This window comes from Benincasa hispida, chromosome 2, assembly GCF_009727055.1.
Source record: "Benincasa hispida cultivar B227 chromosome 2, ASM972705v1, whole genome shotgun sequence".
NCBI classification, from domain to species: domain Eukaryota; kingdom Viridiplantae; phylum Streptophyta; class Magnoliopsida; order Cucurbitales; family Cucurbitaceae; genus Benincasa; species Benincasa hispida.
In genome coordinates, this window is record NC_052350.1 from 47,461,415 (window position 1) to 47,470,811 (window position 9,397).

Here is a 9,397-nt window from a genome sequence, read left to right on the forward strand (position 1 = left end):
TAGCATGATTTGAGTATATTATTATTCTTGGAGATTCTGTTGAATCTGAAGATGATGAGATGTATATGTATGTTATAGAACTATGATGACGAAATTTATGTTGGGTTTTATGTCCTAAAAACTCACAGTTTGTAAAATGATAAACATTTTCTATTATCAATATACTTGTTTATTGATCTCATCAATTGTATGAAATTCTAAATCTAAAAAACTAAGACCTATGACTATTGTATGAGTACTTGAACTTTATGTGGAGACATAAGAGTGGATTAGGTTCGAGTAAATAGTCAAAATGATCTATGGTACATGAATGAGGTTGGGTACCTTATTCTGGTAACGCCATTGGATGCGGCCTACTCTGGAGTTGTTACAAAGAGTTGTAAAGTGCTACATACGATGTGATCCTAATTCGTACATGTTATGACATGAGGAGTGGGGGCGCCTTATGCAATGAGTTTGCATAAGATCAGGACCAAGAAATAAGTCACTCTTACTTTATAATGCTGGTTACTGTTTAAGACTGACTATTTCACCTAGATGACCTAGGTAACTCGATCTTAATCCTGAGCTAACTATGAACTCTTGTTTATTCGGAATTGCCCTTAGATTTTCATAGTTAAAGGTTGGCTCAACAACGCCGGCTCAATAAGACTCCCATTTTAGGGGTAAGACCAGATAGATAGCTAGGGACATAGGTTGCAAGAAGAAGTTCACACCTCCCCGATTTAGGGATAGGAGAAAGGTTGTTCTCTCAAATACTGAATCCAAGTCTTGAACAAGGGGCCCCACCCTCTCACTGAGGTGAGAGAATTTGGTTTGGTGATCGGATCACAAACCAGTTATTCATTAGAGGATCAGTAGGGACTTGAGGAATAAGACGTAATCTCGGGGGTAAAATAGATATTTGACCCAACCGTTATTACGAACAATCTGTGAAGGGTCGACTTGCTGATTATGGTTAAATCATGTGGACATAATATATCTACAGTGAGGGGAGTGCAATTATGGGTTTTAGTGGAATGACCCATTGTTTAATGAATGAGGATTAATTTGGTCTAATGAGTTTAGCCAATTAATCTCGAATCGTTGGAGCCCATGATTTGTAGGTCCGCGAGGTCTCCTACTAGCTCGTAACGGACTAACTCTAGAATAACATGATAAGTTAATTTGAAACGTTCAAATTAGAATTAAGAAAATTAGTAATTATATGAGATATAATCATATGTTTAATTTTAGAATTAAATGGTATAGGAGAATTTATATATTTAAATATATAAAGATGGATATGTGTTAAAATTAATTTAATATTTGATATTAAATTAATTAAATTTTATTTAATAATTAATTAAATTTTCTTTTTTAAAATCAAAATAGATTTTATAAAATCAAATTTTGATTTTTAGATAAAATTGGAAAGTTGGTAAACAAAACACACAAAATGGAAAAAGAAGTTGTTCCATTATCCAACTTTGAACTAACTCACACATATTGCAATTGTTGGGATTGGTGTCCTAATTCTCCCCGAGTCTCATTGTTTTGTAAAGATACACATTGTTCAATGAATAATATAAGTTTTATTTAATCTTGACATTTACTCATATCCAATAAACAAAGCTTCTTGGTTATCTTATGTGAACTTAAGCATGTATATGTGATATACAAGTGGATCATGCCTTAAGTGATAACCTAAATCGGTCTGTAGTATAAGGATTAAGGTGGGATACTTGATCCTGGTGACACTACGGATATGGTCCACTTTGCAGAGGTTTGCAAGTGTTGTAAACTACTACAAATGGTAGATCCTAACCATTCCTGTGGAGACGTGGAGCGAGGGTGTCCTATACAAAGAGTTTGTATAAGACCTGGACCACGAGATGACTAGACTCTGTATGCGGGGTATAAAATAAATGTATGCGACGGATTTGAGAAAAGTTCGATTATGCGGTAGATACACTGAGTATGAGGAGGAATAGGATGAGAAGGTCTTTAGCTAGCGTTTCTTGGGAATGCGTCAAACTATCCAATCATGCTACACCCATGTGACAACAAATCATTTTCCAATGAAAATGCAGTATTCCTAGTTCTAGGACACATGTGTTGAATGCAACAATGTCCATAGAGCTTATTCCTAAGTCTTTACTCTTTTCCTATGCGATGATGCAAGATGCACACAAAGACAAGGTGACTGCACACAATCATATCCTATCGCTAGGATGCATGCGATGCATTAACAGCAAACAATGCTTATTTCTAAGCTCCTATCTCTTGATTATGTATTCTAATCTGACTCTCCCGAGCCTAGATTCTAATCTGACTTTTTCAAGCCTAGATCCTGTCCTTAGACTACCCTCCTGAGTATCTCTAATGGACGAATGAAGCATACATAATACAAGATCTCATAGAGTGAATATCCCCAGTTAAGCTAGCTAAGTACTTCTCAACCCATTCGACAGATTTAGCTACTCATGCGTAATAAATAGAGAGTGAACAGATATAAAGAAGTAAATTCCATTTCTATAAATAATTTTAAGTACAAAATGAAAATGGAAGATAAGAATAGAGAGCCTGGTAGCAATCCTTTACTTCCCAAGGCTTTTACACTGTCAACTCTATTCTGTTCAAAAGATATTCTTGCTTTCGTAGAAGCTGGCCCTCTCTCTGATCTTGAAGCTTCCGACACTCTCCCAAGTTCACCGGAACGATCTATCAACACAATCTCACTTCTTTCATTTCCGTCTTAAAATAAATGAAAATCTAAGAACGGGGCTATTTTAACTATAGAGAAAATTATCCAACTATCCGAACTTGCTGAACCCCTTTTCTGAAGGTTGCCTTCGGTATTTATAAAGCTTTGGGGTGAAAGGCGACTTCTCTCTTATGGTTGCACAGATGGGATGGCTTTAATTCTCTGACTGATGCGTCGAATATTTGTCACCGAAAAGCTGACTGTACTTGTTATCATTAGCGGCTTGTCAACTTAATTTGGATTCGACCGTCATCAGCTTTCTGTCCCATCGTGATTAATTATGCTTTTCACCAGATGCGCCTACCAAGTTGCGCCGGCTCTATGCGGCAATCCTTCTTGAGCAAATTTTTGCGAGCACAAATCACCGCAAAGCCTTGCGGTAACGCTGCGCTCGACCATTGATTTCTTGTGATCGCACTTTCCGCTTTGCGTCAACGCATATTCTGCATAAAAATACAAAAGTTAATTTTTCTTATGCGATTAACGCATGCGACCGCAATGTTATGAACTTAATGCTTTTTGGACACAATCTAACATATTTTATCAACGTAAACCTGCATTATTTAATAACTTAACATTGTAATAACGTACATTTCTGCCTGTTATCACACCCCTAAATTTAAACAATGCTTGTCCTCAAGCACAAGCTAAAGATTTCCTTTAGAAAGTCAGCCGCAATCTCTTTTCCTAGATTTCTCAAGGATACTTCATTCAAATCCTATACACCAAAATTTCCTTAAGTCTTATTCAAGTCTCTTCTTAAAATATTTCTAAGACCTAGGGACTGCAAGTTTAACCTTCAAAAGGACTTTACTAGATTCCAGGACATCGCATGATTTATTTCAAAAAGAACTTTTTCAGTATGGTGTTAAATGATTTTTATCCTTGCATATTTTTTACATTGTTATTTATCTCTAACATTGCGCTGATCCAAGAGCCTCAACTTCATTTTGGCTTGCCCCCACGTGTGTCATGCAGACATCCAACTACAAGCAAGGCACACTTTCTCAGACTAAACTCATACCTACTTGGCAGCAGAGTTGCAGTCATTTATTTATGCATTGATCCTGGCGACTTACTTTCGTTTTGGCTTGTCTCCATGTGTGTCATGCGGACATCCAACTACGGGTAAGTGCCCTTCACAACTTAAGTCTTATCAACATGGGTTTCCCCATTGTGTTGACAGTAGAGTTGTTATTCTCAAAATTTTCCTCTTTTTATTTTTTTAATTAATTAATTATTTTTTTATAGAGCTAAAAATAACAAGGTTGAAAATAAATACTTCCCCCCTAAATTTAAAATACGACAATGTTCTCATTGCCAAAAGATTGAAAGAAGTCAGGCGATGTTCTTAGGAAGTTTGGTAAAGAGTCAGTTTGAAAGAAAGCCAGCAGACCACTAACTTCTAGAAATATTTCATGAGGTGATTGTCCTAAAATTAAGTTGACTCTAGTATATACGAAAAAAATAGAAGCATGTGTTTCATCATTGAAATCATAATTGGCAAAGAGATAGCATGCGGTAACTTACTAAATTTATCAATGTTAAATGATTGCGGTAATCAAAGAGAATGCGGTGATAAAACTTTCAAAATTAAAATGTGATGCGATAGTGCAGAATTTGGAATAAAGTGAAGGAAAAATACAACCCCCTAAATTTGTGCTGTCGCCCGCATTGTTTGTTGACGCATCCTTCTTTGCGGTGATCTACTTCCTTTGGATTGCGGTGACGGAATAAAGTAGTTGCATCTTCGTGCATCACCTCCACAATCGTGTACCTTGATCTTTTGCAAAGAAAACATTGAGAGGGTCAAACGATAAAAAAAGTTACAAATTTTTTCTTGCTTTTTTTTAAAAAAAAAGTAAAATTCAGATAGATAAACAATAATTGAAACGTCGTAGTAATAAGAGTTCATGAATCTTAAGTAAACAAAAGGATACTCCAGAAGACTTGGGCCCTAGATGATGTTGCATGCCAGTGTAGGGGCCACTCCATTTTCCTCTATTCTAGGTTTCTCCGGTCTACAGAGGTCTTTTCTCGCTGAAAATCACCCCCACAATATGCCTTGACTCGCTGCCTATTAACCTTAAATGTACGGGTCCTGTCCTCAATAATCAACTCCACCGCACCATGCTGGAATATTTCTTTAATTATAACGGGTCTGAACCAACGTGACTTTAACTTGCCAGGAAAGAGCCGTAGCCGTGAATTGAAGAGTAAGACCTTTTGTCCAACATGGAGATTTTTACTGCATAGCCGGCTGTCATGCCACCGTTTTGCTCGTTCCTTGTATATTTTTGCATTTTCATAAGCTTGCGTTCTCCACTCATCAAGCTCGACCAGTTGTAGCTTTCTTACTTCCCCTGCTACTTTTTAATCAAAGTTAAGCTTCTTCACCGCCCACAACGCTCTATGCTCCAGCTCTAATGACAAATAACTTGCTTTACCAAATACCAACGCATACGGAGACATGCCTATGGGTGTCTTATAGGCAGTTCGGTATGCCCACAACGCATCGTCTAGCTTTGTTGTCCAATCCTTTCGTGAAGGCTTTACCACCTTCTCCAATATCAACTTGATTTCTCGGTTTGACACTTTAGCCTGACCATTCGTCTGCGGATGGTATGCGGTGGCCACTTTGTGGAGGATCAGCAACAGATTTTTGACAGAGTAACTGACAAAGTTGGAGCCTTCGTCACTTATTATGGCACGTGAAGTGCCAAAACGCGTGAAAATATTTTTCTTCAAGAATTTTGAGACTACTGCCGTATCACTTGCGGTGCATGCTATTGCTTCTACCCACTTGGACACATAGTCGACGGCTAGCAAAATATACTTGTGACCATTCGAAGTGTCTCTTATACACATCTAGATGTGTATAAGAGACAGTATTAGAGCTTCTATCCACTTGGACACATAGTCGACGGCTAGCAAAATATACTTGTGACCATTCGAAGCTGGGAATGGTCCCATGAAATCAATGCCCCAGACGTCGAACAACTCCAGTTCTAGAATGATGTTCATGGGCATCGCATGTTTACATGAAAGGTCACCCATGCGTTGGCACCGGTCACACTTCATTGCATAGTCTCTGGCATCCTTAAATAATGTTGGCCAATAGAACCCACTTTGTAAGACTTTTGCTGCGGTGCACTGCCCTTCAAAGTGTCCACCATATGGTGAATCATGACTTTGCGATAATATGCATTGATGAGCAGCCTCCGGTACACATAGTCGCATAACCTAGTCTAACTCCTTCTTATACAGATTCGGCTCATCCCAATAATAATATTTGCATTCATGTTTGAGCTTCTTCTGTTGATGGTAGGTATATTCTTCAGGAAATTACTCACAAACCAGATAATTGACTATGTCAGCATACCATGGCACTTCTTCAATCTGAAACAGCTGCTCATCTGAAAACACTACGCTCACCTCTGACTTCTTGCAGTCAACCTTAGGATTTTCCAATCTGGATAAATGATCCGCAACTTGGTTCTCCATCCCCTTGTGGTCAATTATTTCCATATCGAATTCTTGGAGGAGGAGAACCCATCTAATCAGCCTTGGCTTCACGTCCTTTTTTGGCATTAGATATTTTATCGTCGAGTGGTCAGTATGAATGAGTAATTTTGCTCCCAGCAGATATGCTCTGAATTTTTCTAATGCAAATATTACTACAAGCAGCTCATTTTCTGTGGTGGTGTAGTTAGTCTGAGTAGGGTTTAACGTCTTACTTGCATAGCGATGGGATGCAATATTGTTTTTCTCTTCTGTGCTAGTACTGCTCCCATCGCACATTATTTCAAAAGGAAGTATCCAATATGATGCGATCAAAACAGGCGCAGTCGTCAGTGCGTTCTTTAAAATCATGAATGCGTTGTGGCAATTATCATCAAAGTCAAATTTCCTATCAGCTTTCAACAACGCACTCAGCGGTCGTGCTATTTTTAAGAAATCCTTGACAAAACATCTGTAGAATCCGACATGCCCCAAGAAACTCCTTACAGCCTTTACACTTGTGGGAGGTGGGAGCTTTTCAATTGCTTCTATTTTTGCTTTGTTCACCTTCAACCCATCCCGAGATACCTTGTGCCCCAACACAATGCCCTCCTTCACCATAAAATGGCATTTTTCCTAGTTAAGTACGAGATTCGTCTCCTTGCATCTTTTCAATATCCTCTCCAGGTTGGCAAGATAGACTTCATATGTGTTCCCATAGACAAAGAAGTTGTCCATGAATATTTCAACGGAGTCCTTAACATATTCTGAAAAGATGGCCATCATGCACCTTTGGAACGTGCTCAGCACATTGCAGAGGCCAAACAACATGCGACGAAAAAAAAAAGTTCCGTATGGGCAGGTGAATGTGGTCTTTTCCTGATCCTCGGGAGCAATCATAATCTGATTATAACCTGCATACCCATCCAGAAAGCAGTAAAAGTTATTTCCGGTTAGACGATCTAGCATTTAGTTAATGAACGGTAAAGGGAAATGATCTTTCTTCGTTGCCGCATTCCGCTTACGGTAGTCATGCAAATACGCCACCCGGTGACGGTTCTTTGCGGTATCAGCTCATTATTTGCGTTGGGGACTACCATCATCCCNACGGTAGTCATGCAAATACGCCACCCGGTGACGGTTCTTTGCGGTATCAGCTCATTATTTGCGTTGGGGACTACCATCATCCCACCTTTTTTTTTTTGCACGCACTACACGGGGGCTAACCCACGTGCTGTCTGCTATCGGATAAATAATGCCCGCATCTAACCACTTGATGATCTTCTTCTTAACAACCTCTTTCATCGCAGGGTTGAGTCTACGCTGATGATCGATCGATCCCTTATGGTTTTCTTCGAGACGAATTCGGTGCATTTAGTATGCAGGGCTAATTCCTCGGATGTCTGCAAGCGTCCAGCCAATCGCTCGCACATATTTTCTTAGAATGCTTATCAATGCATTCTCCTGGTCTTCATTAAGTTCCGAGGAAATAATGACTGGAAGCTTTTCATTCTGCCCCAAAAATGCATACTTTAGGTGATTCGGCAGGGTCTTCAACTCTATTATTGGTGGTTCTTTCAAGGACGGTTGCGTTATTTTTCTTTCTTCATTTTCTTTTGGCTCTTCTTCTTGGGTTGCGATCATCTCATCTTCCTTGTTTGTTTTTTCAATGATCGCATTACATGTCACAATGGATGCGCTTGCATCCTCATCTTCATTTTCATCATCAGGCTCTTCTTCTTCTGGCATCGTCAGATTCATTCAGGTCTTCGTCATCATAAAATCTCATGGCACGAATAATGTTGAACTTGAGCTTCTGTCCATTCAGGCTCAAGGTGATCTCTCCTTTGTGCATATCATTCTGGGCACAACCTGTTGATAAAAAGGGTCGTCCCAGGATGATGGGCAAATCTTTGTCGGCTTCGTAATCTAAGATGATGAAGTTGGCTGGTAATATGAATTTGTCGATGGTAACCAACACGTCCTTCACCTTCCCTTCTGGATACACCAGAGATCTATCTGCTAGTTAGAGAGTCACGATCGTGGGCGCAAGTTGCCCCATATTCAGCTGCTTAAAGATCGTCAGAGGCATCAAGTTGATGCTGGCTCCAAGGTCACACAATGCTTGCCCGATGTACAGTCCTCAAATGGAGCAAGGTATAGTAAAGCTCCTAGGATCGCTCATCTTCGGTGGAATTATGGATTTCGAGCTCTGCGTCAAAGCCACCATGGCAAACTTACCAGTGCCTTTTTTCTTGGTTAGCATATCCTTCACAAACTTCGCATATGCAGGCATTTCCTCAATCGCTTCACTGAATGGAATATTAATATGCAATTAATTTAACATAGTCATGAAACTTTGGTACTGTACCTCGTCATTCTTCTTCTTTCTGAGTCTCTGTGGGAAAGGTGGCAACTGTACTCTCACGGTCCTCTTTTCTGTCGGCTTTGAGGTGGACGCAATTTCTGGCTCTATCACTTCTTTTTCTCTTTCTTCTTCTTGAGTCACCGCAATTGGAGTCATCGCAATTTCTGGCTCTATCACTTCTTTTTCTTCTTCCTCTTTCCCTCCACAGTTTTTTCACTCTGCAATGTCACGACTTGACATTGCTCTTTACCTGATCCCCCTGGGTTGCGTGAGAGTTCTGTTGAACTGACAGGGCCCCTTGCTGTCTGTTCTTTAGCTCGCTCGCAATCTGGCCATATGTAATTCCAAGTTGCAGATGGACGTCGCCTGGTTTTGAAGCACAGTTTTATTCTTCTCGATATACTACTTCAATAAATTTTCCAAGGAGGAAGATTGCGGTGGTTGCGAACTACTGGCTTGACTACTCGTTTGACCGTGATTTCGTAGGAAGAATCTAGGTGGCCCTTCTTTTTGCGCCACAGATTGGAAATTTTACTGCTGATTCTTCTACAAAAAGTTGGGGTGGTTTCTCCATCTGGGGTTGTAGGTGTTAGAGAATGGATTATTTTTCAAAAAATAAATAGACTGTGGATTCTGTGGACATTCTTCCATTGCGCGTCCTTTACCGTAAGTCACACACCTTGCGACATTCAGATTAATTGCGTTTACTTGCCCATTATGCGATGTTGGGCTGTTGATCGCAATTCTCTGAATTAGGCTCATCATTACGGTCATCTGACTCT